At 42.9% G+C, this 26,514-nt stretch overlaps 1 protein-coding gene and 1 long non-coding RNA gene across 14 annotated transcripts in view; one reads left to right on the forward strand and one right to left on the reverse strand.

The window, feature by feature from the left end:
* The window catches only part of ATXN1 (ataxin 1), a 397,308-nt gene that overhangs the window by 278,858 nt on the left and 91,936 nt on the right, over window positions 1-26,514 (reverse strand). For all 12 annotated transcript variants that reach the window (XM_073877605.1, XM_025890945.2, XM_025890941.2 and 9 more), the window contains one exon: window positions 15,676-15,797. The gene's annotated coding sequence lies outside the window, so the exon portion shown is untranslated. The remainder of the gene's footprint in view (window positions 1-15,675; window positions 15,798-26,514) is intronic.
* Window positions 19,950-21,469, forward strand: LOC141370095 (uncharacterized). 2 transcript variants are annotated; one of them, XR_012373835.1, is made up of 3 exons: window positions 19,950-20,001; window positions 20,284-20,474; window positions 21,266-21,469. It is a non-coding gene; the product is annotated as an uncharacterized lncRNA (long non-coding RNA). The 2 variants fall into 2 exon arrangements; XR_012373836.1 differs by lacking the exon at window positions 19,950-20,001 and adding an exon at window positions 20,027-20,155.

Consider the following 26,514-nt stretch of genomic DNA (forward strand, 5'->3'; position numbering starts at 1 on the left):
ATTTTGAGAGCTAAAGCACAGCCATAAATCTTTTCCAAACAAGGAAGATTATAAACAAAGTAATTAGTTAATTAATTAATTAAACACACAAACCAGCCATTGACAAGCCTAGAGCAATCCCTCCTGATGCCTTTTTTGTTTTGTTTCTTTTCCAGGTTTGGAGGGGAAAACTCTTGAAAAAAAGCATGACCTATATGACACCTATAATTCCTCATTTTGATGTCTTCTCCCCAAGCACACACAAATCCAGGTCACCGCAGTCTGCTTCTCCCGTTCTTGCCCAAGTTCAAATCTCTTACCCAATGCCTACCATCTGGAGCCCTCAAGGGGCTGCCTCTGCCCACGTGTGTTTGTCAACAGATGCTACTACACTCCCCTCCCCGAGAGGCACCTGCCACGTTGAGCGTGGAATGTGGCTGCTAGGGCAAGGCAGACATGTCAGAAAAGGCAAATATCCCAAGCTGTCCAGGGACGCTGGAGCAAATAAGTCCTGAGTAGCTTCAAGTGACTGCAGACCTAAGACTTGAAGCTAATTAATGGAAACCCAAGCAAAGACGGTGACAGCTCAAAGCAAGGGTGTGAAGCTCGTGTCATTTGGTAAAGAGAACCCAAGAAGAAATCTCCTAAGGACAAGACATGAATGCACCTTACTTCCTTTTCAGACTAACACGTTTCTGTTAGAAACATGTCTTTACACTCCAGAGGGATTTGATAAGGTGTCGACCTGTTACTAATTACAGCAATGCCTACATGACAGCTAACAAAACAGCTCCTCGCTCATTTGATTCTGATTCCGTAGCTGCCATCACAGGGAGGGATGTTCTTCCCTCCAACTGAATAAACCTGTTTGTCGTCCAGCTTCTTTACGTTCGGTCCTCCCAGGCAATCATCTCTAGCTTGAAATGCCCTTCTGTCTCCGTGCCACACAATCATGACGCTTTCCTTCCTACAAAACAGAGTTGAAACCACTCTCTCCCTTAATCCCACCTGAACTAACCCTGACGAGTTCTGGCATCCATACAATCCACAGACTTGGCACTTACTTAGCACTAACAAAGACTTCTCTTAGTGCAAAAGTTAATCCTCCACACATCTAACCTGTAACTTCAGCCAAGTTATTTCTCCTTCCTGGGCCTCGGTTTTCTCATCTGTAGAAGGTGAATAATAATAATTCCAACCTCTTAGAGCTGTGAGAATTAAACGTCTATTTTTACTCTGTGTGTATGTCTGCAGACACCCGCATTTAGTGCATGTAAAGTGCTAATTAGCCCAGTACCTGGGTACACAGTAAGCACTCAGAAAATGTCTATTGCTTTCATTAGCATTATTCATTATTATTACTCTGCGACTTGTGCTTACAATTGCATTGGTCTGCATCACTTGACTACTTAACTCTCGGGAGCCAAAGCTATTCTCACACACTGCCCAGAAACTTGAGGATGTGAGGGAGTTCAGTGTTAACTGAACAACAAAGTAGCAACCTGGCAAGGACTCAAGTCCTTCAGACTCAACCCACTCTGCTGGTTACAAAAGCTCATTCACATGTGTGAGTTCAGGCAAAAACAAATACAATCGTATCTGATTCTTTAAGTAGGGCAGCAGTAAGATAAATAAATATGTCTAAATTTGCAGACAGAGAATTTCAACAGGGCTTCAGAATGAGAAGGATGATCTGCTGTGGCTCATGAGCATCTCCAGAAGCTTCTGGAAGATCCAACTGAAGGAGAGGTGAAAATGTGTGGGCTGATGAAGCAAGGAAGGCAGCAGAGCCCAGAGCAAAGATACAGAGCCTCTGTGCTAGGGGAAGGGTGAGGAGCTCAGCCATGCAAGGGAAATAGGGTTCTTTGAAAGGTGTAGTGCAGGTGCACGTTAGTTACCCCATGGCTCAACTCTAACCTCAGGCAGCACTCAGTTCCCCCAAAGTCACTTACCCATAGAGAGAAAGCACACCTGAATTTACACCAGGGGTATTTCCACCTTGTGTGCTAGACCACCATTTACATACCTGCCCCCCTTCCACCTGTTCCGCTTCTATTCTTACCCTTCTCATTTCCCATGTAAATCTGATGTCTCTTAATCCTCAGCTACAGAGTGTCACTGGAACAAGGATTATCTGGGCTACTGCCCTCCTCTTCTGGAGGAGGAAACTGTTCTAGAAAGGTTAATAACTTTCCAAAGGTCACAAAATTCATGGTATAGCAAAACCTGAAACCTAGATCGTGTGGCCACCCCCTCTTCCCAAAGGAGTCTAGTTTCTAACTCTACATCATCCCATCTGCTTGCTTCTCCCCCTTCCCGGCCCTCCACTGTGCCTAAGTCATCAAGCTAAGTTTTGTTGTCAAGCAGGCCATTGGAACAGGCCTCCTTTTTCAGGCAGGACAAAATGTATTTTGCTATTTTGCACTTGGTGGTCGCTCTGCTCTGTATCATGCGTAGGGACCTTCTGCCTACACCAACTGTCATTCACCCTTAATGTTCTATGACATCACACCTCAAGATATCTGACTGATAAAAACTGTAAATGGTTAATAAATATCATTAATTAATTTAGAATCTTTTTTACAGACAAATACTTCATTCTTCTTTAAAAAAAAAAAAATGGGTTTTATTTAATTGGGGTCTTTTCCTCCCAGGCCATGGCATGGCTATTTCAGTAGGAAATGTCATAGCTTGACTACCAGGTGCATTTTAAGAACTATTCTAGACCAAATTAACTTTTACACCTAATGAAAGACTGGGAACCATAAAACCACTCTTTGGAAAAGGAAGAAAGAAATTAATTTAGTACACTAGAAATCAAAAGCTGTTTCTCAAAATCAAAGGCACCTGTAACAAGTGACTCCTTAGCAGGGAAAATTATTTATCTTCAAATAACCATGTCAAGCTGGGAAAAAATGTTTCATAAAATCGCCACTAAATTAATTTTTCTTTAGGTGGCATGGGGATAAGCTAAGAAGCTATAAATATAGTTGGACTGTACTAAACTCCTAAGAAACTCTGATACACTGTAACTGCTCCAGGCAAAGGGCAAGTGGGGCGCGGGAGAGTCCCAGGACTATGTGATTCATAACTGTTAGTCATCACTTTGGGAAATTTAGGACACAATCACTATCAGTTAAACATACTATTATTTGCTAAATGTCCAAGATACACATTTCCTTGGAAACAACGAGTAACAATACTAAAGGCTCTGCACAGACCCTTAATTTTCCTATTTTGTGGGCTGGCAGATTTTCGGGAATTTCACAATTGCTACGAAGGAGAAGTGAATTTATTTAATTACCGTATGCACAGGCATGGTTTATACATATTCTTGCTCAGGGGTGGATCCAGTCTGTGGGGTCTGAAGCTTACAAGGTTAGTCAAGGAATGCGAGAGAGTATTGGTGGGTGGGTCTTTCAGAAAGAGTTCACGAAATCACCAACCTAGAATTCGATACCAGCACTCAGGAGGGGCCTGTGCAAGTAAGGGGCTTCGAAGCTGAAGCATCATTAGCTCTAAGATAAATGTACCTGGTCCGTGACACATTCAGACGTACGCATGCATCACAAGGGTGGGGACACCTGCCAATGGCCAAGATCTACATATTTCTTCACAGCCCTCTCCGGCACTATACTGCAAATACTTCCGTGCACATTTTTGCTGAGCTCAAGCAGGTAAACAGAACGGTTTACACATGATGTTTTTAGATGACCTATGATGTGAATCCCAGTATGTGGCTCTACTACCTTGTCAGGAAAACCTCTTGTCCACAGTAACTTATTTAGCAGCAATGCATAATCTGCGGAAACCCACCTAAGGGTTCCTAAGAGAGTGTCTCAGATTAGCATCTCAGTGCAGCTAAACTCAGCAGTTATCCCTGGATGAGGATGAGGTGGGGAAGGACAGTGCTGAGTGATCTAACACAGTACCCCTGAGATGGATGAGCTCAGGTCTGGGCTCAGTCAGAGCTGGGGAAAGGGCCTTTTACAACACGATGTTCTGCCTCACCCCACACCAGGTACCCAGTGCAAGAAGAGCACCCCAGTACATCTTTTTTTTTAAGATTTTATTTACTTATTTGAGAGAGACAGAGAGAGAGAGAACACGAGTGGAGAGGGAGAAGCAGACTCCCCGCTGAGCAGGGAGCCCGATGTGGGGCTGGATCCCAGGACCCCAGGATCCTGACCTGAGCCGAAGGCAGACGCTTAACTGACTAAGCCACCCAGGTGCCAATACATCTTAATTATGGCAAGGCAAAATGGGAAGGGAGAAAAATCTCTGAGTACCTCAACATTAAATCAATCCATGGAGCCTTTCACCAGAAGAAAAAGATGTACCAGAAAATTCGAGAATCACAGGCGCTTCTGGGATTTGAGGCAAAGCTCTACCTTTAGCACAGCAGAAAGTCATTACTGTTCCATTAACTTTCAGGAAGTAGATTAGACCTTTCTGGGCTCGCTTTCTTAAGGCTCTCGGAGCCCCAGGGTGCCAGTGAAGTGCTGCTTAGACCAGCAGTGGCAATGCCTAGAATAGAAATCTGAAAATAACACATTCACTCTGACACGCCAACCCACTACTTTTAATTGTGGCTCATTAAAGATGTAAATAGAAGAAGACTTATATTCACCTCTACTACAATTTCACTGCTGCAGTAAAATTACAACGCTTCTGTTTCTCTGCAGAAAGGAATATTTCTGCTTTGCGTAACATCACCGCAAGCAGAGGGCTGTGATTCACGAATTTTCCAAAGGCAATCATTACATGTTTCTGCCTGCTGCTGGACAGAAGCAAGGAGAGGGGATGATTAATTTGAAAATCAACAAAAAGAAGAATAAAAGGCAAGCCAGCCCAAAGACAGTATCTAACAAATTCCAAATTCTTCCTAGGAGGCGTTAGGGAAATGCAAACCTGCCTGTAGAAATTCTGCAGAGAATGCAGGCAGAAGAGGGGTGAACCCCAAGCAGGGGAGGATCAGCCCCAAAGAGGAATGTGAAATTACCTATGAGGCGTTTGAGTTTTGTCTTCCAAATGTTATTTTCTTCAGTTCCTAATGAAAATATTTTCTATGTCTTCCATGTATTCGTATTCCTTTTTTCAATTGGAGTATGAAAAAAGATGGAGTATAACATACGAGGCTATATTAGTTTCAGGTGTGCAACATATTGATTCGACAGTTCTGTACATTACTCAGTGCTCAGCACCATGTAAGTGTAGTTACCATCTGTCACCATGCAACATTATTACGATATTATTGGCTATATTCCCTATGCTGTACTTTTCAACCTCCGTGCCTTACTTATTTTATAATTTAAAGTTTGTTGCTTACTCATATCCTTACAGAACCTAGTTTCCTAAATTAGAGGGAGAATTGTATCTTATTGATAATTATTAACACAACAAAGTATTAAAAATGAATACATGAGAAAAGTTTATTTGAAACACTATATTAAAAATAAATTAAGGGCTAGACACAAAAAGAGACATATTGTATAACTCCAGGCATATGTGGCAGCTACAATAGGCAAACTCATCAAGGTAGAAAGTAGAGTAGAGGTTACTAGGAGCTGCGGGGAGAAAGGAGAGGGGAGTAAGTGTTTAATAGGTACAGAGTCTCTGTTTGGGATGATGAAAATCTCTGATGGTTGCACAATATTGTGAGCATACTTAAAGTCACTGAATCGTACTCTTACAAATGGCTGCAGTGGCAAGTTTTATGTTGTATGTATTTACCACAATTAAAAAATATATATATATTTAAAAATCAAATTAAAGACACTTTGAAAGTGGGGTGCTGGATTGATGGCTAGGTCCCCCAGACAGAGTACTGTTAGCTCGCTGACTCTCCCAAGTGGATGAGGGCAGTGCCGGGGCACCAATGTGGGTGCCCATCAGGAAAACAGAGAAAACCATGTCCATTCCTGCAAAGTGGGTCCAGCTGCAGGCGAGATAAGCCTCTGCTAATCGGAATCAGCAGGGTTGTCAAGAATTTACAAGTACTGATTTAAATGCATTAAGCAGATCTGATATTCTGGAGAATCTTACTGAGGATCAGTTTCATAGAGCAGCTAACCGTTCCCAAACTTGTCAGGTTAATACCGATTTGGGTTGAATTTACATAATGTGTGCGAGTAGGTTCGTGGGCCATGACCTTTGATAGTTGGGACCTGAACTTCCCCTTTCACTAAATGTCACTGCAAATTCCAGGCAGCCTTTGGAACATGGTGCTCTGCCTGTTGCTGAGTGTTTTTTCGTGAAATAAATTTGGCATCAATCAGATGGAAGAAGCAAAGTGCTTCCCTTAAATATCTAGGGTTCATGCGATGTACTCACCCCCAAACTCTGTTTTCCGGTGAAGAGCAAGTTCACTCTGCATGGTACCCAACACAGGATGCCAGGCTCTTCCAAGTGGCTAATTTGATGGGCTCCTAGAAATGGCCACCTGCCAGCAGCATCATTTAGAAGGCTGCTGGTCCTGAGGACAGCTGAAGACAATTTCTTTCCCATCAACCTCTACAAAGTCGATTAGGTCCTTGTGGGGCTTTAGTTTCTCTGAAAGCAACAGAGAGCTAGCAAAGTGGCCTTAAACCAGTGAAAAAAACCACCCTACTGCATCCTGGAAATCAGAAGTGGTTCGACAGAGGTAGGAGTGAAGACAGAGTACAGGCAAGGAGGGGTCAGGGAACCCAGGATTCAAATCCTAACTTTCTTCCTACAAGCCATGCGAAGTCTTCAGCACCAACAGCCCCATCCATTCTAATAACATTTCATTTCAATGTAAAAGTCAGACTCATGATCTGTAAAAATTTTTGTGAGCATCAGATGAGATGAAACATGCATAAGCACAAAGGAATTTAGTTTACTATTCTTAGATCAATTAGTTTCCTCTTTAAAAGGGAAAATGCACAAAAAGTGTCTCCTAAATTTTGTTGAGGAAACTTTTAAAATAGATTCCACCAGTATTTATGGAATATCCGCCATGCTGAAGGTCCAGTGCTACTCCGTGAGGGAACATAGAGCAGTAGGAGACCTGTCTTCAATTTCGGGGAACTTAGAGTCTAATAGAGCAGCTAAGTCAATCAGTGTTAAGTCTAATCATGACCTTCTCCCATTCCACAACCTTCCATGGCTCTCCACCACTTAAGAGAAAGTTCCAACCCTTAGTATGGGATTAAACCAATTGTTGTTACCTGTAAAATGGGGCTAACTATGTTGCAGGGAGTTGTAGGGCACCACTCACAGACGCTGGGGTAAGGTAGCTACTCAATTAATAGTTCACACTAGGGGCGCCTGGGTGGCTCAGACGGTTAAGCGTCTGCCTTCGGCTCAGGTCATGATCCCAGGGTCCTGGGATCGAGTCCCGCATCGGGCTCCCTGCTCCTTGGGAGCCTGCTTCTCCCTCTGCTTCTCTCTCTCTGTCTCCCTCTCTCTCTCTCATGAATAAATAAAATATTTAAAAAAAAATAGTTCACACTAATTATTATTATTTCCATCATTATTAGAACATCCTTGTTCCTCCCAGTCCTTCATTGTTCTACTTCACGCGCCTCGCACTGGACCCAAGCCAGTCCATGACGTGCCTCAAACACACACCACCCTCTTCCTTCTCAGCTTCGTTCCACTGCCCTCCTGCCATGTGGGATCCTGGCCGGACTTCAACACCTAGCTCAAAACACCTCCCCTGTGTCCTCTCCACTTCATAACTAAACCAACTATCTCATTCCTTTGCGTTCCCACAGCATTTTCTCACCGTTCCTGATTGGGCTCACGCCCATATTTTACCTTCTCTACCAGAGTAAAAACTCGTAAAGTCGGTTTGAAAGAAGGCACCAAGAATAAAGGCTGGACAATTTTTATTACAAACTGAGTAGCTGTCTAACTGAATACCATGAAAGTAACATGACCATAACAGCTAACTTTGTATTTTTTTTAAAGCTTTATGCGCATGAACTCATTTAGGTTTTACAGCTCTGATAGACGCTGCTTTAATTTTCCTATTTCATGGGTGGATAAACTGAGACCCAGAGAGGTTAAGTAAATTTGCTCAGCGTTACACAGCTATCAAGAGGCAGATTTGTACTCAACCCCAGGAAATGTGCCTCAAGAACCTATGCTCTTAAACAGTACATTATATAGTTTTCCAACAGTGGTATAGCAATGGATTATGGACTGCTAAAAAAAAAAAAAAAAATCTGTGAGGACAGAGATCAGTTTTCTCAGGGCTGGATTTTCAAACTCTGAGATCCATCAAGGAATTCTGTTCTGTATTTAGAGCCTTAAAGTCTCACGAAGAGTGGCCCTCCCCTTCGCAGCCTTCTTCACTGAGGCTACTCGTGCTTACAGACCCTTCTGCTTATGCTAACTGACACCAGGTAGCCTTAGATAGGTTCTAGATGCAATGTATGTAGTCTGGGGAGGGCAGTTCAAGATACGCACCTACTACATCGGGAAGCACCCCAAGCTGTAACGAAAACTGCTTTGAGAACAGCTACAGGTGAACTGCAAATCTGCATTCGTTCACCTTAGCCCTGTGTGTGTGTGTGTGTGTGTGTGTGTGTGTGTATTTTTTTAATGGAAGTGTACTTAACAATACACTGATGGCTTCAAGTACACATATTTTCTGCTGGATCTTCTCCACAGCCAAATGGCCAGGCTTTTAAATAAATGCAAGGCTTTTATTCAGAAGAGAAAAATAATAAATTCAGCAAAGGTTCTTCACTGTGCAAAACAAAGATCAACTTCCATGAGATGCTGCCAAGTGATGTGGTATTTAAGGTTTCCAGGTTGGTGTTCGATCAGTACACATGTACTGACCAATTTCTTAATCCGTTACTCTAACAGCGGTTAACTTTTGTCATAATTTCACAGGCAAGCGAACTGAAGGTTGGGTAAGAATATCATGCAGGGAAAGTGGCAAATCTTAAATTGAACGGATCTATTCCAGCTTACTGACTCTAACTAGAAGATTAATAGGAAAAATATAGATGATATGTATAATATAGATTATAAAATAATATATACTATTAAACAGCCTTCCCCTAATGTCAAAATATTGTTTAAAAAGATGCATAACATGCCTCACACATTGATCTCCATTAAACACCATTCTGAATTTCTTGCTCACAAGTGCAAATGATGATTTTTTTAGTGGCATTTTTAACATGTGATATTAAAAAACCTCCTCCTCCTCCCTTTGAAAAGGAACTTTTGAGGATGCCAAATTAATTTTGGAGATGACTTTTCATTTTGTTTAAGCCAAGATATTTTTTTTCTCCTTTGCAATTTTAACCAAACAGAATTCTTAGAAATGAAAAAATAGTAACAAGTATATTTCTAGAGTAGAATAGCCTTTCAGAACTGAAAATGTTACATCAATCCTTTAATGTTACCCAGTCTTGGCTTTTTAAATTCCCTTAAGAAAAAAATACCACATATTCCTATTATGTTGCCAACACTGGATGTGTCATTTTGGTGGATTTCTGATTTGGCCGATACGATTTTTCATGACATAAAACAGTTTAAAAAGCAATTTCTAGTCCCTTCACAAATATGGCTCCTGAGAAGCTGAATTGATCCTACCTGATGTTAGAATTTTCAAGTACCAAAGATTTACCCTCCTAAGCTTACTTAAAGTGCTCGGATGCTGAGTCCAGCTGCTTTTGTAAAAATCGTTTAACCCCAAACATCAACTTTTTGTAATTTCTTACCACAAGGTAATTAGCACTGAGTTTATCTGAAACATTTGAAATCTTACCTGAAGGATTACTTGTATATTTCTAAAGGAGTTCTTTCTTTTTACCTGCCGCAAATATTTATTAAGCTATATTATGTGGAGAAATGGGTTTACTACTTAGAATATAAGGTTTAAAATAAACCAGTCCCCACCCTCATGGGTCCTCCACAGAGATGGCTGCATCATCAAAGAACTGCAATCCGCAGACTGACACAGGAAGAGGGAGCATTCCCAGTAGGCCTCAATGAATGAGAAGTTCACTGGGTGGAGAAACGGAATTTCCTGCAGAAGAATCAACATGAAAGAAGGCATGGTCGCTAAAAAACACAATATATGTAGAAAGGAAAGAAATGTCCTGTGGGGAGGTGGGAGGGAGGGATGAGATTTCAATGGTAAGTCGATAATGAATTCCTAGGGATGCTGAATGTCGTGCAATGGAGTTACCATTTTATCTTGTAGGGCAAGGAAGCTAACAAAATCCTTTAAATTTTTCCTTTCACTTCGTGCTATTCACTCATTCCTCTGGAAAACACCAGAGGACTATCATTCTTAAAGAAAGTACCAACTGCTCTAATACTACAAACATCTTCATTTTTTGCTTTATTTACTCCTAGTCTCTGTTGACACGCACAGATTTTCATCATGACTTTGTAATCATTGTGTACCGATGGGTAATCAATTGTATACACAATTTTGAAGGATGAATTGGAGGCTTAACGTTGTATCACAAACACTGTTCCATACTTCACGTGCCACCGAGGGTTTTTAGGAATGGGAGTAATTCAATCAGGCTCTTTCTTTGGGAAGACAAGTCTCAAAATCGTAGGATGAATGGAATATCGGAAGGACAGACTTAAGGCAGAAGTACGCTTTGGGAAGAGGCTGCAGTAGTCAGGCAAGTGATGTTAACCACAAAAGCAGACCAAGGGCAGGGGAATGGAGCAGAGTGCTAGACTGTGAAATAAGTAAGAGGCAAAACCCCAGCAAGTGTGTGGTCAAGGGACAAAGCATAGGGAGAGGAGATGATGTCCAGCATCCATGACTGGCTGGCTGCTGATCCTGTTTCTCTAGACAAGGAACCCACAAAGGGAGCCGGGGCAGTCACAGGAGGAGGTGTAGACTCAATTCGGAGGCACCTATGATTAACCCAGTTGGAGCCGTCCGGGAAGGAAGATGGAAGCCAATGATCTTAAGCTCCGGAGAGGAAGACAGCACCATGTTCGTCATCAGAGTGGAACTGGTAATGATGCCATGACGTGATGATGATAATCTTTGGGGAAAGCAGTAAGGAGCCCCGGTGAGTTTCTTTCCGTTTTCACTCCAACCGTGTGCCCATGTGGCAGTTTAATCTTAATTTCTTTTGATGCACAGCAAACATCACCTTTCAAAGCTTTCAAACTGTCACCAAGGAAGGGTACCTTCCAAGTAAATCACCCTCTGTTTTGATGATGCCTATTATAAGACCATTCACTGCATTTCCTGAGCTGGTGTGGTTTCACTCAGTTGTACGCAACCACAAAGCTTCTCCAGAGGACTGATACAATTAGCCCCTGATGGTATCAGCCAGAGGAGCGAGTTGTAACCCATTTCACAGAAGAACATTGGCTTAGGCATGTGAGGCATATCCAACTTCTCGAAGCTAGAAAGCCTTTCAAGAGCTTTCCAACGATGGTCTTCGGGGAGGGTACCAGACTGCCTCTTTTCCTATGTCTAACTGCCTTCCAAAAGCAGCGCCTACGATTCAGGAAGCCATTTGGAAAATCTGCAGTTCTCAAGAACACCTCATGGTAAACAACACAAGCAATGTTGTCAAAGGTCCTTTTAGAACCAGCTCTTCGCTTTCCCCACCACAGATGACTACTCGTAAGGAAATGTTCCATGTACCGCTAAAGACCTCCACAATAGCAACGCCTTTGCTATTTCACTAAAATCGGATGTTCTGTAATTTCTTTAATTTTGTCGCTAGTTATTCCTCCACCTTGAAACCTCTAATGAAGGCTCAAGGCACTGATGGCAACAACTGTCCATTTCCCTTCCCTGACTGACAGCCTATGCACCTGCCTCCTGCATCACAGAGCCCGCGCCCCACCCCCACTGGAAGAGGCCACACAGAGAAAGTCTCATCAGGTTTCAATGAAGCACCATGTGCAAAAGCCTCGTTTGCTCTTAATATTGCTTTGGAAATCTGTGCTTTGTTTTCCTCCCTTAGCTGAGAATGAGGGGGAAAAAAAAAAAAAAACATTTCCCAATCCATTCTGTTATACCTTCCCGCTCTCCAAACCTCCCATCGCCAGCACCAGGATTAGACGGACACCCGGGAGAAGACACTTCCCGTCCCTGTGCCTGAATGTGCCTTTTAACACAATTCAAGATCGACACACCTTCTCTTAAGTAAAACTGGGACGAAGCAAGAGTGAAAACAAACAAACAAAAGTTGCAAAAAAAAAAAAAAAGCTTTGATGCAGGTGGTAGTGGCTGTCTTCACAGCTAATAAATTTCTTGATGCACCCACTGGTTCCCTTATCGGCTGGCTAGACTTCTCTGAGTTCTTCTGTTTGGTTTCTGTCTGATCTCCTCCCAGGGCTGCACCTGCCAGCAAGGGCATCAGGAGCTGCACGAGAAGTGATGCCACCCTGCAAATCTCTTCTGGATCATCCAAGGCCAAGCTTGCCCTTGCTGGGGCAGGTGGGGGAGGGAGGGGGGGAGCAGGGCCCGGGGTCACCACCGCAGGCTGCTGTCATCAGATTCAAATCCCGAATCTGCTACTGGCACTGAGGATGCTTTCATGTGTGTCCACCGCAGCTTAACTTGATCCCTTTTCGCCAGGGGATCGCTCTCCTGCCACCCGAATGGACAACCTGCAAGCCCTAACAGCTGAAAAAAACAGCATTCAAGATGAACTGCCAAAGGCAGCAGGCGTGGCCTTGGGATGGGAGGATGAAGCGTCTGGGATCCCAGGGCACCGCTCCGCCATCAGATCCACCTCCTGTCCTGGCGCCCAGGCCCCTCTCCCTGGAGCTGACACGACTGCTGGGCCGTATGCAGCAGGAGTCGCCGCCACTAACGGGGCAATCAGAGTCACTGGTCGAGGAGAAAGAGACATTGAAAGGTTTCCAGAACAGCCTCTGACTGAGGGGACTTTACACCTTTGGACAAAACAGGGTTTTTCAGGGTTCAGAGAATATGTCAGACTTCACATCCCGAAAAGGCTAAGAGCAACTGAAGGATGAAGGCAACCACCATGGTTGGGTGCTGCTTAAATCAACAAGCAAATATTTCCTGGGCGCCTACAACGTGCTCAGATCTAGACCCAACGCTGCAGGTGAGGAGGCCCAGAGGACGAGCAAGTAGACGCACACTGCTGTCCACAAACCTCAGTGTGCAGAAGAGTTATCTGCGGTGAGTCTCTCGGGCTGCACATCCCCAGAAATTCTGACTCATTGAGCCTCGTGTTGCTGAATCTGCAACTTTAGGACACATGCCCAGGTGGCTCTGCTGCAGGAGATACTGGGGCTAGACCACCTTTGAGAAACACGGGGCTATGATCTGATTCCCGCCCTCAGGCAGTCTGCAACCGAGACGGGGTGGTAGCAAACACCCACAAGGCACTACATATCCATAGATTTTTTTTTTTTTAATGATGCACCTTCTTCTTTGTTTAAAGAATTTATTTATTGTCAGAGAGAGAGCGCACAAGCAGGGGGAGCAGCAGGAAGAGATGCTTCTGCAAGGAGCCAGATGCAGGGCTCGATCCCAGGACCCCAGGATCAGGACCTGAGCTGAAGGCAGACGCTTAACCGACTGAGCCGCCTGGGCATCCCCATAGGATGCACGTTCTAAATGTTACAGGAGTGCACAGAGGCCTGAGCATTCCAGGAAGATTTGTGGATGAGCCGGCTCAGTGGGCAGGCAGGAGCTGCATAGAAAGAGACAGCCCCCGTGCAACCATCTTTTTTTTTTTTAAGATTTTATTGATTTATTTGACAGAGAGAGACACAGCAAGAGAGGGAACACAAGCAGGGGGAGTGGGAGAGGGAGAAGCAGGCCTCCCACCGAGCAGGGAGCCCGACACGGGGCTCGATCCCAGGACCCTGGGATCATGACCCGAGCCGAAGGCAGACGCCCAACGACTGAGCCACCCAGGCGCCCGGCCCCGTGCAACCATCTTAACCAAACCTCCTGACTCAGTGTAACAAGGGGGCCATGGCAGACAGCATTACTGAAGATCAAGACCGGAGTTGGAAGACTGTCACCAAGCAGGTAAACAGGCTTTGTATGTTGAGGGCAGGGAGGGGACCGTCACCAGGAGAACCATAACACTGGCATTTCCAGATAACACCATGTTCGCCTTTTCATTCCGCCACATTCATGTGGTTTCCTGCACTTCATAATTTAACACTTGCAAGAGAAAAAAAAAAAAAAAAGAATGCTGTCATGAAACCCAAATAAGGCACCACTTGGAGGCAGAGAGCCAGCAGCTAACAAGAGTGACATCTGAGCATCATTTAAAGTGTCATTCATAGCTCTGCTTTGGAAAAGGGATGTTTAGTAAGAAAGAAAAGTAATAAATTCTGTTCTATGTAAAACAAAGTTTGGAGCTCCACAGGGTTTAGGGACCGGCAGATAACCTGTAAGACGGTGACAGCAAACAGAGGAGGAAGAGGGAGACCCCAACACAGAACTAAAGGGCAGGGGCGCCTGGGTGGCTCAGTCGCTTAAGCGTCTGCCTTCGGCTCGGGTCATGATCCCAGGGTCCTGGGATCGAGCCCCGCATCGGGCTCCCTGATGAGCAGGAAGCCTGCTTCTCCCTCTCCCACTCCCCCTACTTGTGTTCCTTCTCTCGCTGTCTCTCTCTCTCTGTCAAATAAATAAAATCTTTAAAAAAAAAAAAGAAAGAAAACTGAAGGACAATATTCTATTCTATTCTATTCATGTAACAATGTGCTACGTTGTCTTTAATGCTGCAAGGGAATACATCACTAACCACAGACACCACAAGGCCTGTTTGACCAGAGGCCTGGCCCAGAAGATTGTAGAGAGAAGTATGGAGAAAGGACCCCAAAGTCCCTGGCCCCTTTTCTCCACAACGGCCTGTCCAACGAGCCTCCCTGCCAAAGGTGACCTGCCAAGGACTCACAATCGATTCGGCTAAGAATCAAAGGGGATCATTGTTTAATTAATTTCAGCAGAGTGAACTATCAAATTTTTAGATTTGCAACAGACCTTGGAGATCATCGAGGCACACACTGGAGTTTTCTAGAAGTGACCCATTCCCCGAGGATGAGTAAGTTGGCCGAGGTCACCAAGTGAGGTGGGGAGAACTGGCTTCCGTTTGAGGACTGTTTCTAAGAACTACGGTCAACTAGGCTGAGCAAACTTCTTTGGAAATCCACAATATTTTGGTATCGTTTATCGTTTCTTTTAGTTTGGGGCCTTGAATTCCACCCCCAGACCAAGGCTGTATTCATACGGGGCACCATATGTACTTAAAAGATGCTCAATAAATATATGTTGAGTAAGACTTGGAAAACCCCTGTGCCTCTCACCCCCCCCACCCTGATACTCCACTACAGAGTAAGAAATCTGCCATCAGATCAAATCGACTGTCTCGTGTGTGAGTAATCCCTTATGCTCTCAGCTAAAAGCAATGTCTGGAAGACCTAGTCTGTTGGTCATTTGTGTGTTCAGTTGTTCAGATTTTTTTTTTCCCCTCCTTTTTGGTCTTTTTTAACCACAAATGTACTCAGATCCCACTGCTCTGCAAATTTCAGGAACAAACACACTAAGTACATTTCGTTGTTCTCTTGGCTCTCCATCACTAAAACAACATTTTCTCAAACAACCTGGTTGCTTGGGCTGTAGAGAAACAGCCAGGCACTTGAATAAGCTGTCCTGAGACACCAAATAAACGATGATTGATGAAATCTAGAGCTAATGAATGCCAAGTCCTTTGGATGACTTACCCACAGCCGTTTGTGTTTGAAGACCATCCGCGCAGGCTGAAGTCTACTCCTTCTTGCTCATGGTCTGTAGCAGCATAACTTTTGAGGCCTCAGAATAAATTCTTTCATTTTGCTCCAGTATGCTACAGAAAAGAAAACAAAACAAGTCAGAATGAAAAATGCCACTTCAAGCAGTTAGTTGGTATTCAGGGGGAAATCCCTGGCTTCTCTCAGATGTATATTTTATAACCTCAAACAATCATGTTAATTATCAGAACGAAGCAATCACACAACTCATCTACCTATGGAGCCCTGAAATACCAGAGTGGGGGAAGAAGAAAGAAAACAGAGCACCTGCTGGGGTAGGTAGTACATCTTGAAAATTATGATATATACCACTGGGAACATGCCCGCAAAATTTCAAGCTTACTAACTGAAATAAGTACACAGAGAAGGATTCACGATGTTTAATAATTCAAGATAACTGATGTTTAGTCATCAAGGGTAGGAAGTGGAGAAAGTTTTGTTTCGAATTAAAATTCATCTGATTCTGCCCATTAAAGACTCAGACTCACTGAGCTACTATTAATATCTTTAAATGCTGTTAGGATTGAACCAAAAAAAGATGCAGCGTTAGAAAGAGGAAATTTTCTATTTTGCACCACAAATAGGTAATTGATGGGTGTTCACTCTGACTCAATACATCTCGATAAAGAACTGCCCCAGCCAAATTGGAAGGCAGCATTTACTTTACACGCTCGATATGAAATGAATGGTTAAAATATGCATGCCTCTTTACCCTACTCAGAGCACCTGACAAAAGCCTACACATTAGAATTGTGTGTGGCTCTGAAAAGTTCTCTTCTGCCTTGTGAGCTTATACTGTTCACTTGTCACCGGGTGCTGTTCTAGCTCCTCCCGATGCTCAGACAAGTCCACCCCACTGTTTTCTGACAATGGCCATCTGAGCCTGGAAATGGTCTTCAAAAGATGTCTGCAGCCTCTGCTAGCCTCTTGCTAGCTCTTCCTCATCTGTTTTTGAAAGCACACTGCAAGACTGCCATCCAGCTCTCTCACTACGATGACTGCATCCCACCTGGGACGCCAAACTCTACGCATTTCCAAAGGTCCTGAGGCCACCGCCAGGTAATCACCCAATGACCCAGTTGTAAGAGAGAGGATATACCTTCATGCCTCACTAGGTGACTGCGTGAATAATCAATTCCTTGAAAGCCTTCTGAAGCTATTACTTTACAGAAGACTCAACGGGTTTGAGAAGAACTTTTGGGGGGTTGTGTCTATCTGTGGTTAAATGCGTGTAGGCATTCAGAACTTCTGAGGAGGAAGAGAAAGCTGCTCTTGGGTAATGTTTAAACAAGTGAGTTGAGTTGAAGCCCATTATATTTTCAGTCTAGTTGGAAGAGCGACTGCCTGAAAATGGCAAAGTCTTTTTTATTTTCTTGATGCTATCAATACCCACCGAAAGTGGGGTTGTCACGATTTTATTAGTTTTCAGAGCGGCTTTCATGAAATGTAACTCCGCTCCCACTCAAATGTGTAACAGTAACATATTGCTACAAATCAACATAAGCCAGGAAGTTCAAAGCATGACAAACTGTCTTTATCTTACCGTTTGGGTAAAAACAGAATTTTAAAGGGAGGAGGAAGATTTAAGTGAGCCCACTGCGCGTTACTGGCTGAAATTAATCTTCTCCTACTAAAAATAAACTGCTGCCTTTCTTTCATTTGTTACCAGCGTTCTGTCTTGGTATTTTAACTGGGAGGGTCTCTGTCATCTGGTTCACAATTCTTCTGCAAAGAAGCTGCCGGCCCAGGGTGGCTGATGGCACACAAGTTAATCTGGGCCTCAAGCAAACTCAGGGTTTAATCACTCGTGCCCACTGACTCACTGAATGGTGTTGGTTCGAAAAGTTTACCCGAAGCTCAGTACCTTCTCGCAGTACTCTTTCTTTTCCTGTGCTGCTTTTGCCTAAAGAAAGACATCCATTTCTGGACTAGATTTTGTCACCACGTGGAGCAAAATTATCTGGGAGAGGCAGAATGGCTCCCTCATTAGCTCAGGGCCCTTCCCTGGCTGCCAAAGCCAGGTGTCCAGAGGGGCAAGTCACACTATTTGGAGAGAAGGGAAAAAAAAAAAAAAAAAAGGAAAAACAGGGGAAACGAGGCCTGATCTAAGTGACAAGACTTTCCATTCTTACCTCTGTAGATGTGAAGGAGTTGGAAGTGATTCATTTTGTGATTTAGAGCCGACCCTCAATTACACATAGTGCACCACGTGGGAGACGATTTTTGTCAAAAGAAAAACCACTGAACATTCTATACCCCTCCTTTTAAGCAATAATTTCAATATGCTTTCCTCTTTCAGCCAACTTTTCAGCAGTGCTGCTAATAACCAACAAAACAAACTGGCTTGAGTTTAATCTCCTTCGCCTACCCATTCTTGTTTGCCAGTTGAAGCTATAAATAGAGATAAGACCAAAAGTCTAGAAAGAAGAAAAGAACACCAGGGGACTAGAGCATTCACAGATCTGCCTGAACACTGAAAGTTCTCTTTATAAACAAGGATTCCAGTCCAGATGATATCCTTACAGGGTCTGAAATTCAATAAGCGTTTTTGTGATAATTTTCTGAAACACTTATAAATAGGCAGCAGCAGCGGACTAGCTCAACATGTGTCAGAAGCAGTGGCTCAAAACCCATGAGGTTTGTTTTTTTGTTGTTGTTGTTCTTTCTTTTCACCTCAGTTTTGCCACTAACTGGATTTTTCAACTTAAGCACCGTCTCCTAAGTAGAATTAGTTCCTTATCTATTAAATAAAGGGATATAAGTAAAAGTTCTCCATAATTAATCCCCGATTAAAATTCAAGCGGCTTTTATATGTGTTGGAGTATACCGTATCAAATGAGATCTCTAAAAACACAATTGTATCTTATATGACCTGTTAGCTACATCGCCATTCTAAAATTCAACAATTAGACGCAGCGTAAGAAAGAAAAAAGAGGGGCGCCTGGGTGGCTCAGTTGTTGGGCGTCTGCCTTCGGCTCAGGTCATGATCCCGGGTTCCTGGGATCGAGCCCCTCATCGGGCTCCCCGCTCTGCGGGAAGCCTGCTTCTCCCTCTCCCACTCCCCCCCCCACTTGTGTGCCCTCTCTCACTATGTCTCTCTCTGTCAAATAAATAAATAAAATCTTAAAAAAAGAAAAAAGAAACTAACAGGTTCATTGTGAAATACCACTTCAGTGGGGAATGGGTGTTCTAGTTAATAAACAGGGCTGGGAAAACTAGCTCTTTATTTGGAAAGAGTCAGATCCCCATCTTACACAATCCAGAAAATAAATTCTAGTCAATTAAAAAAACATACAAATGTGTGTTTCCACAGATGTACATATATAGGGTATTTATTATACATATATACATCATTTTATACAATTAAACACAGAAAAATAACTTTATAATCATGAGAGGCCCTGTAGGCCATTGCAGAGACTCTGACTTTTTACTTCAAGTGACACAGGAAGACACCCGAGAATTATGAATGGAGTGGTATAAAGATCTGCCTTATGTTTGAAGGGATCATGCTGTCTGTTGGGAAGAAGAGACCAAAAGGGGGATAAGGCTAAAAACAGGGAGCCCAGTTAGGTGACTGCAAAAATTCAGGTGAGACACCCAATACATGGACTAATAAGGTGGTGATACTGGGGGAGGAGGTAGGGAGAACTGGTGAGGTTCTGGGTATATTTTGAAGGTCAAGTTGACAAGTGGTATAAGAGAAAGAAAAGAGTTAAGGAGGATCCATTCAAGTTTTTGACCAGATCATCTCTAAGAACGGTGTTGCCATTCACCAAAACGGTGAATGAGATCATGGTTCGAGAAGCAGGTGTTGGGAGCTCCATTTTTGCACGTTAGGTCTAAGCTGCCTAACAGACATCCTGGGGAGATACCACACAGACAGTAGGATATGGGAGATACCAAGTAGCCAGTAGGATGCGAAAGTCTGAAATTCACAGACATGTGGACAGAAAACACAAGTTAAAGCACAAGTAACTGTCACAGGTGGGTCCCAAGATCACAACTCTTGGTGTGATTCATGCCTGTGTACAGTCCTCTCCCCTTGAGAATAGACTAGATTGAGCCATTCTTGTCTAACAAATGGAGGGCAGCAAAGGCAATGGGATGTCATTTCCAAGATTAGCTGACAAGACTGGCTTCCATCTTGGATGCTCTAGAACATTCTCTCCAGGGTTACTCACAATGGGGGGCGGGGATTGGCTGCCCGGCTGTGAAGCCATCCTGTGGAGGGGCCCCACATGGCCTGCTAGCATCTATGTGAGTGAGCCTGGAAGCAGATCCCAACTCCCCCTACTCCACCTTCAGATGAAACTGCAGCCTGGGCTAATGCATGGCTTGACTGCAATGTTACAGAGGGCCTGAGCCTGAGACACTGATCAAAAGTGTGCCCTGGTTCCTACTTACAGAAACTGTGAGATAATAATTATTTGTTGTTTTAAGCCACCAACTTCTAGGGTAATTTGTTACACAGCAATAGATAACTAATACACTTATGATGTGCAAAGCACTATTCGAGGAATTTTATACGACTTTTTACAGTTGGGAGAAACTGAGTCACAAAGAAGTTGCATCACTTGCCCAACACCACACATATGTGATGGAGGTGGGAATCCAACTCAGGCCATCTGACTCCAGAGCTGAGGCTTCTCTGTGACTGCAAGACAAGACCCCTCGGAGATAACCTTTTCTACCTCAGATGTACATACCTGAAACATGACTTCTCCACTGCAGTAAGTGCTAATATCATAGATTTTATAAAAACAAGGGCCAGTGTGATCTTCGCCAAACTTCTTGTCACATAGCTCTCCAATCCTACTTTCAATATCCCAAATATATTAGAGTATACACTCAACTGTTGAAGATGGAAAGGTGGCCTCTTGCTATCTGAAGAGTAACCTCCCTCTGGTCCTTTAATTTCCATCTGGTTCATCTGTTTGATTTAACTGTGAGAGAATTTCCAGAATAGTTTGCAAATGCTTTAATATAAATTCCTATGGACTGAATGTCCTTTTGCACCTTTAAAGAGCTCCCCCTAAAACTACTCAGTGGTGAAAAAAACACCAAGATACTGGATAAGATAGCCACAGTATTCCCACTTCAATTTTTTTAGATAATAAGGGAAAACTGATTTCCAGTTGCCAAGAGAGAGTCACTAAGGATTCAAACAATATTATGGGGTTTTTTTTTAAGATTTTATTTATTAGAGAGAGAGAGTGCATGACTAGGGGAGGAGAGGGGGGTGGGGGGATGAGCAGAGGGAGAAGCAGACTCCCCGCTGAGCATGGAGCCCCACCGGAGGCTTGATCCCAGGATGCTGAGATCATCAGGACCTGAGCTGAAGGCAGACGCTTAACTGACTGAGACACCCAGGCAGCCCCCAAACAATATTACATTTCTAAGTAGGAACTGGTAAGACCAAAACATCAAGAACAAAAGCTTTTGAACTACATGAAGTACAGTTACTACTGTCCCTTTAGTTTTTATAACAAATTAAGACTTTTCCATTTTTTCCCTGATACAGACATGTGAAATAGAGAAAGTCAAAGAAGCGATCTCTGTACTTCCATAGAAATTTAGGGAGGCACTGTGGCCAGAAAGGAGACTGCTGCTGGCTGTTGTATCCTCCTTATTTTTTAGGAGGAGAATGCCCATCACGTAGTAGCCAGGAACACGTTCATCCATACGGTGGAATCCTTTTCTTTTGTTTTAACTGTGATGATTATGCCCACAACCAATGGAAACCAAAGAACTGGAAAGAAAGAATCATAAAAAAAAAAAACCACCGTCATTTATAAATCTTTCTGTTACAAAAAGCGACTGTGTTTTATAAAGGCATATGACGCATCACCACAGGTATTTTTTGCCATTTAAAAATACCGAACAGTAGTGACAGCCCTGCGGCTAGGCTGTCAGGACTAACCTGCAATTTGGACAATTTGTGTGGCGATGACATTATGCTATCTTGTGACCCAGGGAGCAGATGCTCCTGATTAACACACAAAAATGTCTAAAACAGAGTTTCGCAAGCACATGTGTTTGCATAGGAAAAGACAGCTTTGACGATTATGCGCGAAACAGTATCCACTGATGAAGGATGGGTGGTTTTCTTTTTAAGAAAAGAGAGTCCGTCAAATTAATTGGTAAGCTTCCATAGGCCTTCTTCTAAGCAAAGTATGGATGTGACAGAAAGTGATAAATCTTGCTTTTTATTTTTTTTACTGTTGAAAAAAGTATAATGAAGAATTTACATTTTTTTATTATGTTAGGTTAATCACCATACAGTACATCGTTAGTTTTTGATGCAGTGTTCCATGATTCGTTGTTTGTGTATAACACCCAGTGCTCCATGGGGAGAGGGTAGCACATATCATGTATTGGCCAGGGTGTTCAGTGGGATGCTATATTCCATGGTGAAACATCATGTTATGCTAAAAATAAAATGAGGACAACAAAGGCTGGGATACATCAGGGAAACACTTTTGAGGGACACTGGTGTACTGATAGGTATTGTAAATCTCAAGGAGGAAAGAAAGCATGCAGCTTGGCCCAAAATACATTTGACCACAGAACACTTTCTCCAGAAAAAATAAGCAACCAGCAGACATGCACTGACCAAAATGCAACCTAGTAAACAATACACGAGGTCAGTGGGTCTCAAACTTTATGGTTGCAAGTCCCCTTTGCATCCCTAAAATGTATCCAGGATCCCAAAGAGCTTTTAATTAGGCAGATGGTATCGAACAATGTTTATGGTATTAGAAATTAAGACTGTGAATAATTTGAAATATGTTAAAATTAATTCATTTACGATAAATATTAATATACCCATTGCATGTTACATAAAATATCTTTATGAAAAAGCAACTATACTTTCCAAAATAGTAAGAAGAGTAACAATAGTAAGAAGAGTAACAATGATTTAAACGTTTGCAAACCTCTTTAATATCTGGCTTAACAGGGGAGCCTGGGTGGCTCAGTCGGTTAAGGGCCCAACTCCTGATTTCAGCTCAGGTCTTGATCTCAGGGCGGCGAGCTCAAGCCCCACACTGGACTCCATGCTCGGCATGGAGCCTACTTAAAAAAATAATAAAATCTTTAAAAAATATATATCTGTCTTAACAGAAAAAAGTTAAGTTCTCAAATGTGCCTCTGAATTTAATTTTCTGTGATACATAGTTTGGTCAGCATGTAGGCTGGAGGTAGCCATGAAGGGCCAGTAGGAAAGGGCACTCTGTCAAGAAAACATCTGTTTACTTGGATTCTTCCAGGTAAGAACCTGGGAAAGGTGTTCACTTTTAGACTTCTTTAGCAAATGCTTTCTTTTAATAATCCAGGTTTTAATAATCTACTAAGGATTTGTTTTAACTGAAGACAATAAACTTTTTAAGTACCCTGACCGAGATTCAGAAAGACTTGTTTCATGAAATCAGTTAATAAGGTAGGTATGAATCATAAACCATTAACTATTTATTTAAGAACAACTAAACAACACTGGCTATTTTGGGGTGTTAATGTACACATGCAATAATAATAGTAATAGTAATATTACTATTTGTGGGGGGGGTTGTTTTTTATTTTTTAAGATGGGGAGGTGCAGGCGTAGGGGGAGAGAGAAAGAATCTCAAGCAGACTCTGCAGTGAGCGTGGAGTCCGACATGGGGCTTGATCTCACAATCCTGAGATCATGACCTGAGCCCAAATCAGGAGTCACACACTTAACTGACTGAACCGCCCAGGTGCCCCGATAGCTAAAATTTCAGTGCTAAACCCTCAAATTACATTATTTCCTTCAGGCCTTACAACCACCCCAGGTGGTAGACATTTGCATCGTTCTACCTTTAATAAATGAAGAAATGGAGGTGAATAGAGCCAAATAACGTACTTAAGGTGCTAAGTGACAGATTTAGGACTCCAACTTCTGTCTGACACCAAAGACTCTATCTTAACTCCTCGTTTCCAGTTCACGGTTTAGTAATCCAGATTCTTCCTCTGGCTGTTATTCCAAAAAAAAATCATGAAGTATTTTTTCCCATTTCAAAGTGAGTAGCTGCTCGATGAATTAGTGTGGAGCCCACATTAATAAAGGTACCTAATGGGAACATTCTTCTGCCTCCCAAAGCAGACAATCCACATTATCCCATGAAAAAGAGAAGTCTCACTCAAAAGCCACATAGGCTGGATGCTGTGAAGCCCAATCTTCTGATTCTGAAAAAGTCATAAGGACAGAGCACTCGTAATGATGTTCTGGAAACAAAACCCAAGGTACCCTGAGTCCGTACTCCCTCTTCCTTCCTCTGAAAGCACATTCATGAAACAGGGACAGTCGAAACGCCTGTCATCTCTAAACGCCACAATAAGGCAAGGAGAAAGTACAGGCAGACCTCGTTTTATTGCACTGAGTTTCAGGGCGCTTATCAGATACTGTATCTTTTCCAAAGTGAAGGTTGTGGCAACCCTGCCCAGAGGAAGTGTATCAGCGCTGTTTTTTCAGCACAGCGTTGGCTCACTTTGTGTCTCTGTGTCACATTTTGGGAATTCTCGTCATATTTCGAACTTTTTCATTATTATTACATTTGTCATAGTGATCGGTGATCAGTGATTATGACTCACTGAAAGCTCAGATGACGGTCAGCGTTTTTTAGCAAGACGGTCTTTTTAAATTAATATATATATTGTTTTTTAGACATTACATATGCTTAGTAGTCTACAGTATATGGTAAACGTGACTTTTGCTACGGACTGGGAACCCAAGAATCCGTCTGACTCATTTTATGGCAGTATTTGCTGTATTGCAGTGGTCTGGAACCAAACCTGAAATGTGTGACATACGTCTGTGCCTCCTTTTCAAGTGCTTTCTTAACCCTTAGCTCCCTTGGGTCACGATACACCTGTCCCCATTATTTCCTTAACCTCAATGGCTTTCCTTCTGCTACCCCAGAATCATTTAAAACATACCGAACACCTTCCTAGATCAGTATTAATCATTTTCCACCACCCAGCTCAAGACAGCTGTCCTCCCAGAACTACCCCTGCCCCCTTTCGTCGAAGCTCCTTGGGCAGGGAATCCCGCCAGCCCTGTGGGCTTACTGGTGCACTCCCTGACAGTGGGTAACGCAGCTTCACCTGCATCAGTCTTGTCTTTTGCTGTAAGTAGATGGTGAACGTTCTCAAGACCTTCTGGAGAAGCTCACAGCACTTCACAAGGGCCAAACACAACATATCATGCTTGCTTGTATTTTTCCTGGTTGGGTGAAGACTCAAGGACACAGGAGTATAATTTTATGTCAGTTTTATTTTTAAATATCTTTAGATTCTTCAGTCCTGAGATTAAACAAAAATTGGCAGTGGAATTCAGCCAGAAATTGTAGATATTTTTAAAGAGAAGAGTGGTCTACAGTATCATCAATGGTGCTCACTTAAAACCCCATGCCAGTTTATTTGTGACATTCTCAGAGTAGACAGAATTAGGTCCATCCTAATGTGAACTGATTTGAGAAGAAAGCAGGATTAAGAAAAAAAAAAGGTGGCTTCGGGATATACCCAGAAATCCATCGATTGTGTCTCACCCTTTCTAAATGCTCAGCCATTCTTAATGACACCCACTACCTACACTTCCATGTCCCACTGAAGTGTTCTGTATATCTGTTTTCAATATGAGTACCCAAACTGGCATGGAGCTTTTTAATGGATAGGTCTGCGCACCACAGACTACAGAACACAGAAGAATCCAACTCATTCTCTTGGCACCATAATTACTCTTGGAAAAATTAGGCTACATACTTTGCAAAAATGGTATGATCTAGGGGCGCCTGGGTGGCTCAGTCAGTCGAGTGGCTGACTCTTGGTTTCTGTTCAGGTCATCTCAGGGTTGTAAGATCAACCCAGCGTCGGGCTCCACGCTCAGCATGGAGTCTGCTTGTCCCTCTTCTTCTGCTCCTCCCCCTACCCCGCCCCAGCTCACTCAAGGGTATGTGCTCTCTTTCTCAAATAAATAAATAATCTTTCTCAAATAAACAAATAAATAAAATCTATTTTTTAAAAAAAATGGTATGATCTAATATCTGGTGATAACAACACCTGATAATCCTTCTATATGATGTCAAACTTACAAGGGCATTTCATTCCCCAAAACCGCCCTTTCTCTCAGACCAACCAAATAAATTGGAGGCTTGTGTATTTATAAGTGACAAGGTTAGGATCAGGCCTGTTTTGTTTTTTTACCATGCCAAACTTCTGCACAGAAGAATGGAAAGCCACCGCAATGGTGCATCTCTAATTATTGTCACAGACTATCTAACTTAAATACCTGGGTTTCCATTTGTGAGCGCCATGACTGGATTTACAGAACCATGCAAATTTTGGCCTTCCTCTGAAACCTAACAGCCCCGATCTTAACCTTCTTTATCATTCTTGATGGAAATTTTCAACAACCACAAAGGTGGGGAAAAGGGTGTGTTGCGTACTGACTTCTTAGTCATATTTCCTGATGTTGCCATTTTAGTATACTTTAAATATTTACTTATGGCAACACTGAAGTAATTATAGTTTCTGAAGCACTGTTCTCTTTCTGTCTTGGTAGACCCTGCCGTGTGCTGTACCACAAAAGAAAGTTCTCTGAATCACTGCCATTATTTAGTGAAGGGCTGATGTTCTTACTTGGTGAGCACTTCTCCCCAATGCTCTCAAAATCTGAAGTGAGCAATCTTAGGCTAGCAATTTTTTTTTTTAAACTGCCTTTCATATTATACACTAGGACAGCTCTAAACTAAC

Source organism: Callorhinus ursinus, unplaced genomic scaffold, assembly GCF_003265705.2.
Source record: "Callorhinus ursinus isolate GAN/ISIS: 27379988/994484 unplaced genomic scaffold, GSC_fseal_2.0 scaffold26, whole genome shotgun sequence".
In the NCBI taxonomy this organism is placed as follows: domain Eukaryota; kingdom Metazoa; phylum Chordata; class Mammalia; order Carnivora; family Otariidae; genus Callorhinus; species Callorhinus ursinus.